Raw genomic sequence first — 22,297 nt, 5'->3', positions numbered from 1 at the left:
GGTGCTGAAGTTGGGTTATGACGGATCGTTCCAGAATTTTTGAGAGAAGTGGGAGATTGGAAATGGGTCTGAAATTGTCCAGGTTGTCGGGGTTAAGGCCAGGTTTTTTCAGGAGGGGTGTGATGGTGGCGAGTTTGAGTGGGGAGGGGACTGAGCCAGTGGTGAGAGAGGTGTTTATGATGTTAACGATAAGAGGAATGAGAGTGGGAATACAGGTTTTAAGAAGAGAGGATGGTATGGGGTCGAGAATGCAGCTGGAGAAATTCATGGTTGAGATGAGTTTGAAGATGTCAGAGGGAGCAAGAGGAGAAAAGGAGGGAAAGCTGTGAGATGTTAGAGGTGGACTGTTAAGATCTGAGGAAGGAGAACTGAAGGAAGTGGATGCAAGTGAACTGTGTATAGTTTGGATTTTTGCATGAAAAGATGAAAGTTTTTGCATTTGTCTGTTGTGAATGTGGCAGTGATATTGTCCTTGGGTTTGGTGAGTTTTGCAAAAGTGGAGAATAAGGTACGGGGGTTGGAAGAGTTAGAGTGAATAATTTGAGAGTAGAAATTGGAACGGGCTGTTTTGAGTGCAGAGTTGTAAATATTGACAATGTGTTTGTAGGCTTGGGCATGAACTGTGAGACCGGTTTTTCTGTAGAGGCGTTCAAGTTTTCTGCGTTGCTTCTTAAAAATGTGGAGATCCGGGGTATACCAAGGGGCAGAGGTGGAGAAGGAGACTGTAGCTGTTTTGAGAGGGGCTAATCGGTTGAGGCAGGAGGAGAGTGCGTGGTTGTAGAAGTTGACTAGATCCAAAGCAGTAGAGTCTGAGGGGAGGGAAGAGCTGGTAATGGCATCAGACAAGGCGGAGGAGAAAGAATCGGGAGGGAGTGATTTTAGATTCCGGAAGGTGATTGTTCGTACGTGGTTGTTAGTGGGGGTAGGGATACAAATGTCCAGGGTTATGGCCAGATGATCAGAAATTGTGAGGTCAGTCAATGACAGGTTATGGATGGTGAGGGAGGGTGTGGAGCAAACCAGGTCCAGAATGTGGCCATGTTTATGTGTGGGTGAAGTGATATGTTGGGTGAGATTGAGGCAGTTTAAGATGTCCAAAAAGTCAGATGAAAATTTGTCTGTGGGGGAGTCGATGTGGATACTGAAATCTCCGAGGAGCAGAATGGACGGGGACATGGAGGACAGCTGGGTGACCAAATTGGTGAAGTCAGACAGAAATGAGGGACAGTTTTTTGGTGGGCGATAGACTACAGCAACAGTGAGTGATTGAGAACCGGGAAATCTGAAAGCTAAATGTTCAAATGACGATACAGCTGGGATGGAGATGGGGCGGAGAGTGAAGTCACAGCGGTGGATGACAGCAATGCCTCCGCCTCGTTTTTCCAAGCGGGGGTTTTCAAAGTAAGTGTATCCAGGTGGGGTGGTTTGGTTAAGTGCAAAGTAATCCATGGGTTTGTGCCAGGTTTCAGTGAGACAGAGTAAATCCAGGTTATTGTCCATTATGAATTCGTTGAGGAGGAGGCTTTTATTATTAAGTGACCTTGTGTTGAATAGAGCTGTTTTGAGAGGCTTTTGTTGTGAAGTCCTTGTGACGGAAGTTGGAACAGGCAGAAGGTTGTATTGAGTCATGTGACGAGTGCGCGGATGACGTATGCGGAAGTTGTTATTGAGCCGGTATCCAGGAGAGTGAGAGCTGCGGTCGGACCAAAGAGAGGGAATGCTGTTTTCGGTGGTGAAGTTGTAGTAAAGTTTTCGGCGGGAGCCTCGATGGATGTACGGGCGACGGCGGAGAAGGCAGTGTTATTTCAGAGTTGTAATAATGTCCGGCGAAAGAGGTGCGTGGTGGTTGAGTCCGAGAAGCTGCGAGGACATGTACCTGAGAGCCATAGTCGGAGCCGGAGATGGCAAAAGCCGCGGAGAGGCCAGGAGAGACAGGCAAAAACGGTGAGAAAGACCCGTTCAAACAAGCTTTTGGTGCAAACCCGGAGTGCGGAGTGAGAAGCGGCAGCCAAAAGCGCGCCAGCGTCCTCCCAGCTCCACGTCACGTGAGAGTGCCCCAAATTGATATATCTTCTCTGCGTTGGGAAATAAAATAGGATGTTAAGAAAAAGATCAATTACTACCTTGCTTCCCCACATTGCTTCCCACGATATTTCTAATCGTAGGGAGAGGGATTGTAAGGCTTTAGCCATTTAAAACAAGGCTCCAAGGGCTGCCAAAATTCACTCTACTCATTTTACGCTGCCTTTTAGCTCTATATATAGGTAAAACGGCGCCATTACAGATTGAGCAGGACAATGCGTGAGTGGGTCGTGCAGCGCATTCATTAATTGCGTTAAATATTTTAACGTGATACATTTTTTTAAAAATTAATTACCGCCGTTATCGGGATAAATTTGATAACCCTACCTTAAGCCTAAACTAAAGACTCTGGATAAGTGTAACATATTATGTCTGTAATGTTAAATACAATTAGAAAACGATTTAATTAAAAAATATATATATATATTAAAAAAAAGGAATGTCCGATATTTTTTTGCCGATTCCGATACTTTGAAAATGACGTGATCAGACATCTCTAGTTAATAGGTAACACTGTATTAGACATCGGCGTCATAAGACTGTCATAATTTTGAAATGACAGTATCAATGTATGCTTATGACAGATGTATTCTTATGACAGATGTCATTAAGTATCATCCGGCAAATTATGTCACTAATTCCATTTATGTCCAGCTCGGATCTTTTACATCTATTCAAAAGTGAGATAATTTTCCAGATGACACAAAATGGCATCTGTCATAAGCATTCATTCATGCTCAAAGCCGTGTCATAGCCGTGTCTGATGACGCCGCTGTCAAATAAAGTAGAGATGTCCCGATCCGATATTTGGATCGGATCGGACACCTTTATGGGCATAAAAATGCGCATCGGATCGGCCAACACGGAAAAATTCCGATCCACACTTCCGATCCAGTTTTTTTAACGTCTGGTCCGGGTTTTCCAGCGTACCGGTTTACATAATCCATTCCAGTTTTTGCTTAGGTTTCCCTAAAATCCGGTCCGCATTTTACGGCACACCTTCAACACACTACATTTACATTACCGTCTCCCAATTTACCGAGAGACTTTATCGGTAAAAATGTCAGCTGTGTGGGATCATTTCACCTTAAAGGACGACAAAGACCAAGAGGCAGAGTGCAAAAAATTCCACAATAAAGTCAAGCGTGGTGGTAAAGAGGTTTTAATACAAACAACCTTATCAAGCATTGAGCGAAATACCACCACAAACAATATGATGAGTATGTTAAGAAAACCGAAGACAAAATGAAAGGTCCTACGCAACTAACACTGGCAGAAACTTTTGCGATGCGTGACAAACTGGCACTCGACAGTCCCAAAGCCCAGGGAATATCAACAGTCATTGCCGAAGAATTCATTCTGGATGACGAGCCATTATCTCTCGTGAGTGAAGACGCAATATCCAACACTTAGAACCACTGAACAACATGCCCAGCCGTCATTACATCCTTGAGCGATTCGGCCGTGGAAGATTCGAGAACGATTCACAAACATCCAAATTCCGATTATTGAAATATGTCAAGTAAAGCGGAACTAATACACAGCGCCGTCTTCGGGACGCAAGGAGAAACGGACCACATTGTGTCCCGAGAGTAAACATCATGCTTGTCTTAGACCCGGGTAATGCCAATGCTCGACTCACGGCATTAGCTCAACTCCTGCCGCTGGATTAAAAAACACAAGAATACCTGACTGCTGCTGACAGCCGCTACAAACTACGTCAACATCGTTTTACTGTAGATAATAGATATCATATGTATATAGAACCAGATGCTACACGACAGACTCGACTGCGTTAGCAACATTGAAGTATTGAAAACCAGATGCGTAAACAGCCGCCATCTTAAAGCAGGAGATTTCCCTAGTAGGCCGTTGTGAACCTTCCAAGCGAACCTAATTAACTTTTTATCTAAAATCCTCCTAAATCGGCAAAATCATGACTTGAATCCATCTTCAAAACAGTTTTAAAACTTTCCCATGTCGAAAGTAGACAGAAGGGAAATTATGGAATAACGGGAGCAATTTTAACAACTTTAACAATTGATTCGCAAAATTAAATGAATTGAATGTAGTTTAAAGCTGCTGATACAGAATGGGGACTTGAGTATTTTATTTACTGTTTTAAAATGTTAACTTGATACTGAAATAGTCGTTTATTTAAACCTGAGAGGCTTTTTATACAATTATTGTAACAAATGCACGAAACATTAAAAGCATCTAATAGCTTGGTGTATTTGTGGGATTTTCCACTGAGGTTGTTTGTGTGTTTTGCTTTTTTAAGACGGTTTCCAATATTATTTGCACGCTTTACTGACTGACTATGCCATTTTTGTTTGTTATTTATAATGTTTTGTGTTTGTCACTGAATAAACAGGTCAGTTTCTTGTTACCAACCATTGTGTGTTATTCAAACTCACCTAATTCAGCTAGCTAGTTGTTATCAAGAGTACTAAAACCCTTTTCAACATGAGTCTGACAACTAAGTAAGGAGGCTAAACTTCAAACTTGAACACATGCTCAGATAGGCCGGTATCGGTATCGGCCAGTATCGTTTCGGATCGGAAGTGCAAAACAATATCGGTATCGGATCGGAAGTGCAAAAACCTGGATGGGACATCCCTAAAATAAAGTCTTACCGGTTAATATCTTTTGGTGTAAATATTCCATAATACAGCGAGGACAGCTGCGGCTAATAGTCTGGTGTGGCTTATCTATGAACAAATGTTGTTTTTGTTCTCAAATTTGGTGGGTGGCGGCTTATAGTCAGGTGCGCTTTATAGTCCAAAAATTACAGTATCTTTCCGGCTGTTCCCTCAACAAAATACCTCCCCCCAGGAACTTTACAACGTGCCAACATAAGTTCCGACCGGTGAATTCTATTATAACTCGCTACACGGTAATACTTCACTCTGATGGGTCGAACGATTTCGTCTGTGTTAAATTCTGCTTTTTTTACTCTTCTTAAAGCACATAATTTAGTTTCTTGAACTCATTTGAGTCAACGTTTATTGCAGCTCCGCAACTCGGACCGTATCAAATGTAACACAACACACTTTCTGTGTCCGTCAACTATATCTGTCCCTCGGGAAACTCAAATCCAAATAACAATAGTTCCTATTGTTACTGTCGTGTCGACAGCGATGAACTCTCTCGGATTTCCGACTTACGTTCTCGCTTTCATTTTACCGTATCAATCCATGGAAGAAACATTTATTCATCATGATGAAACGAGCAAGTTATACAGCAGCCTTTAAAAGAAAAGTCACATCTGTTTTGTTTTCTCCTGGATTCTGGTAAGTGGAAGAAGTTGTCAGATCATATTATTACCGTACATATTGTCAGTTTACGGTAATGTTTTAAACTACCAATGTGCTATGCTTGTGCTGTGTTTCACCAGTCAGTAAAATGACATTTCTGTATCTGTACATGGGCTCCGTTTTCTTGTATTCTTCTATTTATTGGTGCTAAAATTAGGGTGTGCGTTATACACGGGTACAATTATTTTCCCTAGATTTTACTTGCCTGGTATACCAGACTCACCGCTGTTCCAGCGATTGAGTCTGGCGACTGTCCGGCGGATCTGAGGGCGGAGCAAGCCACAGCAAACAGACAGCGGAGTGGACCAATCAGCGACGGGCAGACGAGACGTTGTTAAAGTGACAAGTAATTAGCGTGAGCGGAGAATGGAGTAGTTTATTCAACATGGCTAGCACGAGCCATGTTAACTGTTGTCAATGACTTGTTTCGATGTGTTTTTGGTAATTTAAAACTGGTTTTACCGCGGATTGAAACATAGTCTCGGCTCTCCCGTTCGCCAACTGCGTTGTTGTGGAGACGACTTTCGGCGCACGAGTGACGTTACTCGTTAAGAACACGTCACGCAATAAACGAATCTGATTGGACGATGGATTTTGTACCTTGCTCGAGAGGCCGTTAATGGGTTGGGTCCCAGACTATTTCTCACAGTGTTTGAAAAATACAGGGAGAATAGTCTGGCTGTGTAAATTAATTTGGTGTGCGCGTTATGCACAGGTGCGCCTTATACTCGGGAAATTACGGTAATCTAATAATTTTCTTTTTAAAATTTTTTTTTTTTTTTTTTTACTAATTTAGCAATGAAATTTTTGTTGATGCTTATTAATTCACAAAACCATTTTGGAACACTTAAATTCTTTATTAAAGTACAAATAATCATGCAAATAAAAATAATTAATCACAAATAAACAATGAGGTTAAATGCTGATTGCATTTACTAGTGCAAAAGAATAGAAAGTAAACAGATTCAGAACACTGACTTGTCTGAGAATTGTTTTGAATAAATTCTAGTATTATTATTATAGTATACTACTATATATAATAGTAGTTTAATAATTAAAATAATTAGTCATTGCCAATCATACTTGTCATAAAGAGTGTCATTTGAAAGCTATTCTTAGTGTAGAATCACTATTCTGTAGTATTTACTCTACATATTATAAAATTCTGAAGTATGTGGGATTCACTCCAGAAATGGTTATTTATATGACGAACATGACGCTCTTTTATTTTGAAATGTTTACTGGCGGTACATTTGCTAAACCGCTAACTGAAAGCTTTACACTCTGTAAAAAAACATTCTTCGTCATTGCTTGTGGTGTCACGAATAGATTTAATTTTTTTGTTGTTGTTAACAAATGCTGTTAACCAGCTGTTAAGTGTTATTGTATGACTGATTGGAACTGTACTGCATTGTTTCGCCACAGGGTGTGCTGTCATGTATTTTATGTTCGGTGTGAAGAAGAAGAAAGTTAAAAGAGGCATTAGCGGCCTGTTTTGAACTTCTCCCTCACTGCACTTTGGCTCTCATGGAGAGCACGTTCGCTCATGTGTTCGAAACTTTTTTGGGGGGGATTGAATGATTTACACACAAATGTCCTACCCATAATATGGCCCAAACACAAAAAGGATTGCTTCAATCATAGAAAACTTTTTTAATGAAAAATTAAGTGTTCAAATGCCAGATTTTCAATCTCAAATATTTTTTCGCATTCAAAAACTTTTTCTATTACTGAAATTTTTCTTTTTTTTGATTGAAGTGATTTTTATTTTTCTAAAATATATATATTTTGGAACCAACTTATATTTTGATTGAATAATAAAGACCAAAATGTCCTAGCCAAAATGTGGCCCAAAAATAAATCAAAATTACATCAATCAAAAAAGTTGCTTCGATCAAAAAAAAAAATTTAAAAAAAAAAAAAAAAAAAATCGATCAAAGAAAAAATAGCTCTCACATGCATTTTATTGGAGTTTTTTTAGTTTAAAATTTATTTTTGCATTCAAACACATTTATTTTTCATTGAAGCGACATTTTCTTTTTGGTTGAATATACTGTATATATTGTTTTAAGCAACTTTTTTTGGATTGAATAATAAAGACAAAAATCTACCTCAATATGGGTCCGCCCAGGGGATACAAAGTTTGACATTGGGACGACACCGCCGGGTGTACCATATTCAATGGATGACGATCTTGGCGAAAGCCTGATTTAGAATTCCCCTCAAGAATGATGGGAAACAAAAAATGCTCATTGTCAACTTATCATAAATATTGTTGTAAGTTAATTTTATTGCTGACACTGCATTTCGGGGTCATCAACATGTTGTGCCTCCCCTGCCCTAAACGTCAAACTCCGCCTATGGACTTAATCTTGATTTGCCTTATAGTTTCAGACACATTTCACATTGTGTAAAGACATGAGACTTAATGATTGGGCATCTAACTTCTGATATCTGGACTGAGGGTCTGAGTCCTTTCACGGGATATTCTAAAGTCATATTACTGTAAAATATCTTGTTGAATGCTCGATCTCCAAACAACTTCATACAGTCCAGACTTGCATTACTACTAGGCCAATTCCTTGTCAGGGAAGCTCATATTTGAACTTCAAGACATGTGTTACCTTGATAGCGCGATTAGAGAAATGAATACGACCCCAACCATGGGTTGCTTTGCTTCGAAGGCTTTATGAACAAGAGCTCTCGGGTACAAAATGATGTGACCCAGCCAGGAGCTGTGATCACCCAGAAGTACGAAGAAGTACAATAGAGTCTGGACATTTATACTGTTGAAAGGGCGTTACCCAAGTATGCTTACTATGAAACGATACCTATGAAAAAGGAAAGTGAAACTTAAGTATCAACTCTGGTGGTTTTCCACAGAAAAACATCTCCAGTAAGGGATTAAACACCTCACCTCAAGATATAACCTTGAAGACCGGCTCTGGCTAGAACGGAGATAAGCTCAGTCTGATAAGCCACAGTCGCTCATTGTATTCATTCTGGGCATACTGGAAAAGACAGGAACATACAGTGGGGGCAAATAAGTATTTGGTTAACCACTAATTGTGCAAGTTCTCCCACGTGAAAATATTAGCGAGGCCTGTAATTGTCAACATGGGTAAACCTCAACCATGAGAGACAGAATGTGGAAAAAAAAACAGAAAATCACATTGTTTGATTTTTAAAGAATTTATTTCCAAATCATGGTGGAAAATAAGTATTTGGTCAATACCAAAAGTTCATCTCAATACTTTGTTATGTACCCTTTGTTGGCAATAACGGAGGCCAAACGTTTTCTGTAACTCTTCACAAGCTTTTCACACACTGTTGCTGGTATTTTGGCCCATTCTCCATGCATATCTCCTCTAGAGCAGTGATGTTTTGGGGCTGTCGTTGGGCAACACGGACTTTCAACTCCCTCCACAGATTTTCTATTAGGTTGAGATCTGGAGACTGGCTAGGCCACTCCAAGACCTTGAAATGCTTCTTACGAAGCCACTCCTTTGTTGCCCTGGCTGTGTGTTTGGAATCATTGTCATGCTGAAAGACCCAGCCACGTCTCATCTTCAATGCAATGGAAGGAGATTTTCACTCAAAATCTCTCGATTCATGGCCCCATTCATTCTTTCCTTTACACAGATCAATCATCCTGGTCCCTTTGCAGAAAAACAGCCCCAAAGCATGATGTTTCCACCCCCATGCTTCACAGTGTGTATGGTGTTCTTCGGATGCAATTCAGTATTCTTTCCCCTCCAAACACAAGAACCTGCGTTTCTACCAAAAAGTTCTATTTTGGTTTCATCTGACCATAACACATTCTCCCAGTCCTCTTCTGGATCATCCAAATGCTCTCTAGCGAACGGCAGATGGGCCTGGACCTGTACTGGTTTCAGCAGGGGGACACGTCAGGCAGTGCAGGATTTGAGTCCCTGGCGGTGCATTGTGTTACTTATAGTAGCCTTTGTTTCTGTGGTCCCAGCTCTCTGTAGGTCATTCACTAGATGCCCCCGTGTGGTTCTGGGATTTTTGCTCACCGTTCTTGTCATCATTTTGACGCCACGGGGTGAGATCTTGCAAGGAGCCCCAGATCAAGGGAGATTATCTGTGGTCTTGTATGTCTTCCATTTTCTATTAATTGCACCCACAGTTGATTTCTTTACACCAAGCGTTTTACCTATTGCAGATTCAGTCTTCCCAGCCTGGTGCAGGTCTACAATTTTGTCTCTGGTGTCCTTCGACAGCTCTTTGGTCTTGGCCATAGTGGAGTTTGGAGTGTGACTGACTTGACTGGAGGTTGTGGACAGGTGTCTTTTATACCGATAATGAGTTAAAACAGGTGCCATCAATACAGGTAACGAGTGGAGCCTCGTTAGAAGAATTTAGACCTCTTTGACAGCCAGAAATCTTGCTTGTTTGTAGGTGACCACATACTTATTTTCCATTCTAATTTGGAAATAATTTTTATAAAAAAATCAAACAATGTGATTTTCTGTTTTTTTCCCCACATTGTGTCTCTCATGGTTGAGGTTTACCCATGTTGACAATTACAGGCCTCTCTAATCTTTTCAAGTAGGAGAACTTGCACATTTGGTGGCTAGCTAAATACTTATTTGCCCCACTGTATATAGTAAGCTTAGCTTGCAAAATTTCTCCGGTAGAAAGCTTCACTGCGGCAAAGCTTTATTTAACATTGAATAATGTGTAGCTTAGCTCATTTACAAAGTAGCTTGCCCATTAGCATGCACAAGAGACAGCGCCGACCTCTGCCTGACCCGCACAATGGTGACATTTAAAAAACGAGCGTCGAGATTTCATTTGTGTCGACTCTTTTAACGGCACGTCACGGCGGCATGCTTCCAAACGAGACCGAGAACCTTCGGGGACGGTCGGCACGCTCTCCCAATAGCTGCTCGGTTTACCGTCCCCTGCACCATTAAGCTTTTATTACGGCGCCATCATTTGCACGGTGGTGGGAACGCGAGACCTAGATGATTAAAAGATGAGATCGCCCTGCTGTCCGCTCAGACGCTCAACAGATGCGGCCCCGCTTTCCATCGTGGAGACACTTGAAGTGTAGCCAGTCTGCAAATGGATCTGCTTTTTTTTTCAGCTCAGAGTTGCTACAAAGTGCACAACAGGTGGTGTCCGCTTTTTGTGCAAAACATCGATCGCTAACGGAAAAATAAACTCTGGAGTGAGTTGAGGGATGGCAGGTGTTCCACTTTCTTTTCATTTGGAACCATGCAAGTAGCCATGTTCTGAGAGGTGATGTTAACAGAGACCTTTCACTTATTTTCCAAACAATACCCTCCATTGCTGTTTATTCAGTTTCAACACGCTCAAAAAAATTGGACTACTCTTTCCCCAACCAATTTCACTATTTAGGAGACGACAGTCTGAACGCAACAGGAGGCTCACATTAAAGCTTTGCCAGACTAAGGCTAGGTTCATACGTCAGGTGCCAATACACAGTTCCGATTTTTTGTCATATTTGTTTTTTTTTTTTGCCTGCCTGTTCGCACTGCCTTTGTCCATTGAGCCAGTTCAAGCATTACGCATGCACACTACACATTAGAGGTGTGCCATCTTAGGCACCACACGATTCGATTCGATTATGATTCAGGGTGCTACGATCCGATTATTGAACGAGGATCACGGTCTTGACAACGATCGCGGTTATCGCGATTATATCGATTATCGATTAATCATACATTACTAATTAATACTACGGCTGTCAAACGTTTAAATTTTTAATCGAGTTAATCACAGCTTAAACATTAATTAATCGTAATTAATCGCAATTCAAACGATCTCTAAAATATGCCATATTTTTCTGTAAATTATTGTTGGAATGGAAAGATAAGACACAAGACGGGCATATACATTCAACATACTGTACATAAGTACTGTATTTGTCTATTATAACAGTAAATCCACAAGATGGCATTAATATTATTAACACAATTCCTTCTGTTAAAGGGATCCACGGATAGAAAGAAGTAGTTCTTAAAAGATAAATTTAAGTACAAGTTAACGTAATTTTATATTAAAACCTCACTTAATGTTTTCGTTTTAATAAGATTAGAAAAATTTTCAACAAAAAAAATAAACTAATAGCACGCCATTGTTGACGTCTCTGAGCGAGACGTCACATGGGTCCTTCTACTTCTTTCTTCCACAGTGTCTTTAACTATGTAAGGTAGTGATTGAAATACACCACAAGGTGTCAATGGCGAGTTTTAAATTAATTAGAGATCTAACCAAGACAAAGTCCGAGTAAGTATGTTTTATACGTATTTGAATAGCTATTTTGATTGGGAATGCCAGTTCTCTTTGCATTGAGTGCTTTTCTTTTTGTGAACATTATTTTTTTGAGAGATAGGAATATTATTTTTGTTGGGCTTTCACTAAATGATACTGTAGCGACTTAACTGTTCCGCCCAAATGCACGATGGGAAGTTGGGCAACCATGACTGTCAGTGGTGGCTTCAAATGGTATACAGTATGTTCTGCGTTGTGTGTTCAATTAACTCATTTGCTCCCAGAAACGTATAAATACATTGTATTTTTAAATGCTGAACTGTCCCGCAAACGTATTTATACGTCGTATTTTTAAATGCTGAACTGTCCCGCAAACGTATTTATACGTCTTTTGCGTTTTTTTTAATATAAGAAGCATATATAGCTTCCGCTGCATCTGAGAAACAAAGAACAATGCTCTAAACCCTTTTTAAAGCAATAAAACTGGCCACTGGAGGGCAGTAGCGCATTTTGGAAGACCAGGCAACCGATTCAACAGCAGTGAATGGCCGGGCAGCTTTGTCAGAGCACTGGCGGCATGAAACTAGGCGGCGCTCCGACAGGACAAAACAACGAGAGGACGCCTGGGACGCCAGGCGCTAGACGACCGTGCAAAACGAGTGAAACCCCCCGTGGAGCGGCTCGCCAAGCAGACCCCGCGGAAATGCAAAAATAATCCATCTTTGTGAGACAGACAACGATGAGGCAAAAGTTTACACAGCTGACGTGGCGACAATGGCGTCATCTCGGCGACAAACCATCATCTCTCAGTAGTCGTGTGTGAATAAATTGTTACTTTGCTATCTAAAGCTCTATTTGTCTGGTTGTTCATGGTATTTTGTAAAAGGAAAACATTATTCAGATGTTTGGAATGTAACTAATGCAAAAAATAGCTTTGTTAAAGTCAAAGTTATGTTTGAAATGTATGCGTTTACAAAGAGCTCATTTTCTCCGTTTTTTCATCAGAAATTGGAAAATTGCTCAAACTATTTTCTAATACTGATTTCTAAAGAATGGAAAAAGATACGAATTTACTTTTTTTTTCTGCTGAAAGAAGAGAGTCTAATCTTTCTTTTGGTAGGTTCCAAGTTTATATAGCAATAGAACATAATTTTCTGTTGGCCTTGCAAAATCCAGAAAAAACGGCCGGGAGCGAAGGGACTTGCTCTGGTGAAAATGGCTGGGAGTGAAAGAGTTAAGCATATGAAGAAAAAGCTTGTCTCCTGTCATTCTTCCCCACGTCGTTCGCCACAACACTTATAATTGTTGTGAAAGAGTTGCCAAAGCTTAAGCCAATAAAAGGCACGGTCCAATGAACGCCTGTGTCCACTCGCATTTCTCTGCCATTTCATTCTCAATGTGCCAAAACGGCATCATTGTAAACTGTTTGAGGCAATGCATGAACGGGTCATTCAGTGCATGCGTTAATTGCATCAAATATTTTAACGTGATTAATTAAAAATATTATTTACTGCCCGTTAACATGATAAATTTGACAGCACTAATATATATATATATATATACACATATATATAAGGCTGTCAAACAATTAAAATTTTTAATCACTTTAATCACAGTTTAAGAATTATTTAATCCTAATTAATCGCAATTCAAACCATCTATAAAATATGCCATATTTTTCTGGAAATTATTTTTGGAATGGAAAGATAAGACACAAGACTGATATATACATTCAACCAGAGGTTGCGCTAGACTTTTTCGTTGTCTGTCATTTTGACTGACAGGGTCATAAAAATCCGGTCATAATCTGTTTTTACCCGTCACTTAAATTTTTAAAATGATGATAATGACATTTTGGTGACCCTTTGTTTGGCATAATTCACCTTCTGTACTTGTGTGTCCATTTGGCCGAGCGCGTTAGCGGCTACGCCACAGTCACGTGACAGAGACACTTAAGAGCCGCGCGCGGTCCCCTCACTATCCACTCGCTCTCGCTATATGATTGGCCGAAGAGTCGAAATGCTCTCCCGTGAAATGCCTGTTTAAAAATGTTCCCGTTGTTACTTCTTGCGTTCGCTTATAAGTGCCCATTTAAAAAGGAAAAGCGATGGATGATACTACACACAGAGCGTATTATTAACAAATGTTAAAGTTGTATAATCATATAGCGAGAATAAGGAATGTCACTGACAAGCGCAGGCCCCCGCGAGTGTATAGTGAGGGGAATAGGATAGTACGCCTACAGCTAACAAGACTCTTAACATTGCATACCGCTTCAACATATTCAATAGTATTTAGTTTTCATTCATTTTAAATTAATATTCTGTCCGAACAAGCTTAACAGAGAATCCACACCGTGCCATCACACATCAAGCAGATGAATATGTAACTTTTTCTCCGCAGTGACAAAAACAGCTGACTGTGGCCCCAGTAGGTAGGTAGCCTACCATATGTAGCATATGGAACAATGAAATTAACAGTTCACCTGCTGTGGCCTGAACATAGTCTCACACTTTCCTCCTGGTGCGCATGGACTTGAATTGCGTACCCGCTTGTGCAGTCCCTGTTTTTTCACCTCTTTTATCAACACTATCGTCGTTTTGGGGCTTTTTGAAGAAACTTCGGACACTCAGTTGCCTTGACATTTTTCAGAGTAAGGCCAACGACGTCATGCATCAAGAGAGACAATAGCTAATTAATATGCTCACTCGCCACCCTGTGGTCTGGGGTGTGAATTGCAACCGGTCAAAATGACGGATGGACTTCAGTTTTTTCCGTCACCGTTTTAAAAAATCGGTCAACGACGGAAAATATTCGGTTAACGCGACCCCTGCATTCAACATACTGTACATAAGTACTGTATTTGTTTATTATAACAATAAATCAACAAGATTGCCTTAACATTATTAACATTCTGTTAAAGCGATCCATGGATAGAAAGACTTGTAGTTCTTAAAAGATAAATGTTAGTACAAGTTATAGAAATTTTTATATCAAAACCCCTCTTAATATTTTCGTTTTATTAAAATTTGTAAAATTTTCAGTCAAAAAATAAACTAGAAGCTCGCCATTGTTGATGTCAATAATTACACCATGCTCACTCATGGTGTAACACAGCAGAGGGCACCAAACACCAAAAAAAAAAACAAGTAACTAAGCGAACATTACACTGCTGTCATTTTAATCTGTTTGAGCGGGGCATGTGTGTCAATTGCGTCAAATATTTTAATTTTAAAAATTTACACAGGTGGAGTGAATTCCAAATTTTCTGGAAAAAAAAGTGTCTTTAGAAAGACTTCTTTTCACCAATATACTTTGTTTTCACAGATTTCTGCACTATTTTGCATGTTTGTAGTGTTCCCGCTGTACTTAACCCTGGTTTTACACGTTCTGCATATGAAATCCACGTTATCGAATGAGCTATTTACCTAAGCGCTTAGTCAAAACCGAGGTACGTACCGAACCGAGATTTTTGTGTACCGTTCCACCCCTAGCAGCCAGTGAGTTCTTTTTTTTGTAACCAAATATATCTAATGTCCGCCCTCAGTAGTCCAAAATGACAAGAACTTAATCACTATTGTCTGAGTGATGTGACCTAAATACACAATACTGTACATCTATTTTAAAACTACACACTGACCTGTTTTTTTTTCTCACACGTTACAAATTATTTTCAGATAAAGGGAGGTTATTTATAGCCAGCAAGATTTAAATGTCACTTTAATCAACATAAAGAGCAATTAAACATTTTATTCTCCACTGATTTGAGTAGTGACAGCGAATATGTTGGCTATTAAAAAGGTTGTTCATCACTTTTCTTTTTCATTTTGTCACTTGTCACTGCACACTTTGTCGTCATTAAGGCAAATTTGCCATTGAAGACATTTGCACAGGATAATCAGGAGTGATTACAAATAGGAAGTCAGCATTTTAACACTACAAGTTGCCATTTCCTTTGCTTGTCAGCTTTCTCAGGCCGGTAGGGCTGAAGTGAATTTATAATCATTATGACTCCAACCGTAGTGTGCATGCCTGAAGGCATAAACAAAAATATTGTCTCGCTGCGGCAAAACCCGAGTTACCGGCTAGAAGTTTTTGTTGGAGATGTACGATAGAACTTACCTATAAAGGCAGGGCACCGCGTACTTTGGAGTGGTAATAATGCCGATGGCACCTTTAGTAAGCAAAACTTTTTTCACTTTAGAAGTTTGAAAAGATGTTACGTGAGGTAAATTGCTTCCAAAGAAGATGGACTACTAAGTTATTTACCTTTTAACAGGTAAATTAATTAAAAGCGATAGACAACACCTCGTAGTCATGCAAATTGTGCATTGACGGAATCATATAAGTTCACAGCAGTAGGATTAAGGGCCACGTGATTGGTCGTCTATCATCGTCAATGGAAAATAAAAAATGACGGAAACCTACAGCTGCAAATGCTGCAGACATTATGTTAAAGTATGGTTCAATTAATTTAATAAGCTTTAATGGCGACATTAGTTTTTTGGGGGGGTATTTAAAGTTGTATGAAAAAGTATCGGAACCTTTTGGAATTTCTCACATTTCCGTATAAAATCCCCATGAAATGTGATCTAATCTTTGTCAAAATCACACAGATGAAAAAACAGTGTCTAAAACCACTCAAACATTTACAGGTTTTCATATTTCAAAAGGGATAGTATGAAAACAATGACAGAAGGGGGAAAAATAAGTACCGTATTTTTCGGACTATAAGTCGCAATTTTTTTTTCATAGTTTGGCTGGGGGTGCGACTTATACTCAGGAGCGACTTATGTGTGAAATTAGTAACACATTATTATTAGAGATGATCACGTCATTTTCAAAGTATCGGAACTGGCAAAAAAATATCGGACGTGCCTTTTTTAAAATATATATATATATATTTTTTTTTTAAATTAAATCGTTTTCTATTTAACGTTACAGACATAATATGTTACACTCATCCAGAGTCTTTAGTTTAGGCTTAAGGTAGGGTTATCAAATGTATCCCGTTAAGGGCTGTAATTAATTTTTATATAAATTTATCACGTTAAAATATTTAACGCAATTAACGAATGCGCTGCACGACCCACTCACGCATTGTCACATTCAATCTGTAATGGCGCTGTTTTACCTATATATAGAGCTAAAAGGCAGCACAAAATGAGTAGAGTGAATTTTGGCAGCCTTTGGAGCCTTTTTTTAATTGGCTAAAGCCTCACAATCCCTCTCCCTACGATTAGAAATATCGTGGGAAGCAATGTGGGGAAGAAAGGTAGTAATTGATCTTTTTCTTAACACCCTATGTTATTTCCCAACGCAGAGAAGATATATCCATTGGTACCACTACGCACAGTCATGGTTGCACTTCCCATCATGCATTTGGGCAGAACAGTTAAATGGCTACAGTATCATTTACTGAAAGCTCAACAAATACACTAGATGGCAATATTTAGTCACAATATACAAAGTCACATTTATCCTTTAAGAATTACAAGTCTTTCTATCCGTGGATCCCTCTCACAGAAAGAATGTTAATAATATAAATGCCATCTTGAGGATTTATTGTCATGATAAACAAATACAGTACTTATGTACTGTATGTTGAATGTATATATTCGTCCGAGTTTTATTCATTTTTTTTTTTAATGCGTTGCCAAAATGTATATGGTCGGGAAAAATTATCGTGAATGATTGGAATTGAATCGGGAGCACAAAAAAAAAAGCAATCGGATCGGGACATATCGGGATCGGCAGATATTCAAACTAAAACGATCGAGATCGGATCGGGAGCAAAAAAAAAAAAAGATCGGAAAAACCCTAATTATTATATCGTTGTATATTGTTTATATTGTTTTTTTGGTATTTTGGAGTGACACTGATGGTTTGGTAAACTTGTTAGCATGTTTATGCTATAGTTATCTGAATAACTCTTCATACGTAACATTACGTAAACATACCGGCCACGTTCGCATTTCGTCGTTCATGCATCATGTAACATTATCATACTGTACACTTTTTCAGTATATGTTTTATATTGTATTTTCATTTTAAATTGCCTTTCAAGATGAAGTATTTGCTCTATGTGCTGGATTTTATCAAGAAAATTTCACTCGAAAATGCGACTTATACACCGGTGCGACCTATATGTTTTTTTCCATCTTCGTTGGGCATTTTATTATTGCGCAACTTACACTCAGGTGCGACTTATAGTTCGAAAAATACGGTAAGTGGAGGATCACATTTAATATTTTGCACCCCCCTCCCCCGCCCTTTGGCAGCAATAACTTCGACCAGACGCTTCCTATAGCTGCAGATCAGTCTGGCACACAGATCAGGACTAATCTTGGTCCATTCTTCTCTACAAAACTGCTGTAGTTCAGTCAGATTCCTGGGATGTCTGGCATGAATCGCTGTCTTTAGGTCAGGGGTGCCCAAGTCCGATCCTCGAGAGCCCCTATCCAGCTTGTTTTCCATGTTTCCCTCCTTGAACACGCCTGAATCAAATGATCAGCTCATCAGCAAGCTCTGCATGAGCCTTATAATGATCCTGATTATTTGAGTCAGGTGTGTTGGAGGAGGGAAAAATGGGAAAACAAGCTGGATAGGCGCTCTCGAGGACTGGACTTGGTCACCCCTGCATTAGGTCAATCCACAGCATCTCAATGGAGTTCAAGTCTGGGCTTTGAGTTGGCCACTGCAGAACATGTACTGTATTTTGTTCTTCTGAAACCATTCTGAAGTTGATTTACTTCTGTGTTTTGGATCTTGGATTTTGTTTTGTTGCAGCACCCATCATCTTTTTAGCTTCAACTGTCTAACAGACGGCTTCAGGTTTTCCTGCAAAACTTTTAAATTCATTCTTCCATTAATGATCACAAGTTGTCCAGGCCCTGAGGCAGCAAACAGCCCCAAATCATGATACTCCCTCCACAATGCTTCACGGTGAGGATGAGGTGTTGATTTTGGTGAGCTGTTCCATTTTTCCACCACACATGACATTGTGTGTTACTCCTAAACAATTCAACTTCATCAACTTCGGTTTCATCAGGCCACAAAATATTTTGCCAAACTTTAGTGGAGTGTCCAAATGCCTTTTTGCGAACATAAAATGAGCAACGTTTTTTTTTTTTTTTTTCAGCAGTGGCTTCCTCCGTGGAGTCCTCCCATGAACACCATCCTTGGCCATGGTTTTACATATAATTGATGTATGCACAGAGATTGGACTGTGCTAGTGATTTCTGCAAGTCTTTAGCAGACACTCTAGGGTTCTTTTTTACCTCTCTGAGTATTCTGCGCTGAACTCTTGGCATCATCATTGGTGGACGGCCACCCCTTGGGAGAGAAGCAACAGTGCCACACTCTCTCCATTTGTAGACAACTTCTTTGACTGTCAATTGATGAACATCCAGACTTATAGAGATGGTTTTGTATCCTTTTCCAACTTTATACAAATCAACAATCCTTGATCGCAGGTGTTCAGACAGCTCGCAGGTGTTCAGACCGCTTTTGATCAAGCCAGGATGCACAACAGACAATGCTTCTCTTCAAGACAATTCTTACCAGGTGTGTGTTTTATCGTGGGCAGGAAATGTGTGTTTTATAGTGGGCAAGGCAGCTTTAAACCACTCATCAGTGATTGGGCACATACCTGCCCTAAATTGTTTGGTAAAAATTGGTTTCGATTGCTCTTTAAAGCAGTAATGTGAAGTAATTTCTTCACATGCCAAATAGGGTCACAAGTAAAGTAATTAAACATTGTCCAACAAATAAAGCATGACAAAATAATTTATATGTTGTATATTTGACAAAATAATCGCGTTTCCGAAGTTCGAGCATGAAAGGGGACGAACCCGGAAGTGATACGTCACACCGGGAACGCGATGGCACCTCCATACATACGGCCGCCATACAAAGCCCTTCAAACAATGATTCAAACAGCGATATAAGCGATAAATCAAGCGCAAGGGAGGGGATACAAGTTTTTGAAGAGTTGGAGGAAGAAGAGGAGATTGGAATTTTATGTTATTAGCCAGACGCTAATCAGGATGCAAACAATGTGCCTAGACTTCCTGACATGGAATGGATACAAGACCCATCGAGATTACAAGATTGGTAAAATATAGGCTGTTATTATTTTCATGATTTGAAGTTGCAGATATTTGCACATAATTTTATGTTTTTGTCTATCTGATGACATTGTTAAAAAAATTAATAATCAGACTTCATGTTCATTTTGGCAGATCCGGCAGCTCTCGTGCATATAAAATAACAATAATATAAAACCGTTGGGGGGAAAGAAGGAGATGAGTTTTGTTGTATCTTGACGGAGTGACCCACACGACACCTTTATTGGCTTTTACAACTTTACTCAACGTCTTGCCAAGTGACTCTGAACAACTTTTCTCTCTTTTAGTGAAGGAGTAAGGCACAAACAATAACACATCTAAATGACATGCGTACACTCTACTGGTGAACTCCCGTATTACAACTAAATATTATCCACTTTATTGTGGCAACAATAAGAAAACAAAGTGGCGTCTAATGGCGTGAGGAAATGTAGTTTTTTCACACAAGCGAACAGATTACAAAGCACCACTTCAGTGTTGTCCCGAGACTACATTTCCCATGATTCACTGCGTGGCCTGCGCGCTCGCTGATTCGCTGCCAGACATTAAAAGCAACACTTGTCACCCGTCAGCAGCTCTCGCGAAGCGGCGAAACACAAACTAGAAGGCTTCAAAGCGATCACCGTGTGAAAGAAACGGCGAACGGTACAAATGCAATGCAATGCAATGCTTGAAGCATGAAGGTGGAAATACATAATACAAATACAAATAAATAAATAATAGATAAACAAACTCACCGGCGGTGTGTGTCTCTTACTGCCACGTGACCGTGAATTACCGCGACGCCGACCCGCTTATGTGCACATCCACACCCCTTTCCCGATTGACAGTGGATTAACCCTTTCGGACAAGATCGTAGATGACGCACAATTTAAACACGCTTAACCTAGCGAGCGCAACAACAACTATGATCGGGGATAGCCTCGGCCAGGGGTGGGCAAACTATTCCACAAAGGGCCGCAGTGGATGCGGGTTTTTGTTCAAACCCATTAAGAGGACACCTGTTCACCAATCTGGTGCTTTACAAGTCCAATCAGTTGATTGCAGTCAGGTGCTTCTTGTTTCTGCTGAAACCTCATTGGATAAACTGCCTGGTCTGGATCGGTTTTAACAAAGACCAGGACCCACTGCGGCCCTCGAGGACTGGTTTGCCCACCCCTGGCCTTGGCTAACGTCGCTAGCTTATACCAGGGGTCCCCATCTGCCAGGCCGCGGACCGGTACCGGTCCGTGGCGCATTTGCGACCGGGCCGCAAAGAAAAAAATAATTTAATAACGACCGCATTCTGGCCGAATTAACCCTGTGCCCCTGCTTAACACACCAATATCTGTCTACTCTAGATATGATACTACGGGATAGATTACAATGTTGTCATAGAAGTCCATTGATTGGACTGCTAGCAGTACATCTTGTTTGTGTATATAATATATCTATGTGCGCTTGTCCTATGTGCGCTTGTATTACTAGGCTGTGGCGCAGCACATTTGTTCCCGGAAATAATTAGCCCCCACACAAGCGAAGATAACAGGAAAACAGACGTCTTTGGAAATATTTTTACGGCGAAAAGGATATTTTTATGGCGAAAAGGGTATGGAGGTAGATTTGTGTCTTTATTATTCAATCCAAAAAAAAGTTGCTTCAATCAAATAAAAAGTTGCTTCAATCAAAATATATATTTTCAATCGAAGAAAACGTCACTTCAATCAAAAAAATGTGTTTGAATGCAAAAATAAATTTGAAACTCCCAAAAATATATTTGAAAACTATTTTTGATTGAAAAATTTTTTTTTGGATTTAAGTCAAGTTTTTTTTGATTGAAACACCATTTTTGATTGAAGTCATGTAATTTTGCGTTGGAACCACATTTTGGCTAGGACATTTGTGTCTTTATTATTCAATCAAAAATTAAGTTGCTTCAAACAAAAAATATATATTTTCAAAAGAAAAATCACTTCAATCAAAAAATTTTAAAATATTCAATCGTAGAAAAAAAGGTTTGAATGTGAAAAAATATTTGAGACTCAGAAATTCGCATTTGAACACTTTATTTTTCATTCAAACTGTTTTCTTTTATTGAAGCAATCCTTTTTGTGTTTGAACCATATAAGGCAGTGGTCTCAAACCGGTCCTCAAAGGGCCGCAGGGGGTACTGGATTTCATTCCAACCAAACGAGACAAATACCTTTTCACCAATCTGGTTTCTTACAAGTGTAATCAGTTGATTGCAATCAGGTGCTGCTTATGTTAGTAGAAACCTCATTGGTTGAACTGTTTGTGCTGGATCTGTTGGAACAAAAACCAGGACCCACTGCGGCCCTTTGTGGAGTCGGTTTGAGACCGCTGATATAAGGGGTAGGACATTTGTGTCAAAATCATTCAATCGCAATAAAAGTTGCTTTAGTCAAAAAAAAATATTTTAATCAAAGAAAAAAACCATTTGCAAAAATATATATTTTTTTAAAATATTTTTTTTAATTTGAAATGTATATATATATTTTTTATTGA

This window comes from Corythoichthys intestinalis, chromosome 6 (genome assembly GCF_030265065.1).
Source record: "Corythoichthys intestinalis isolate RoL2023-P3 chromosome 6, ASM3026506v1, whole genome shotgun sequence".
Taxonomy (NCBI): Eukaryota; Metazoa; Chordata; class Actinopteri; order Syngnathiformes; family Syngnathidae; genus Corythoichthys; species Corythoichthys intestinalis.
The sequence above is the reverse complement of the archived record's forward strand: the minus strand, read 5'-3'. Positions refer to the sequence as shown.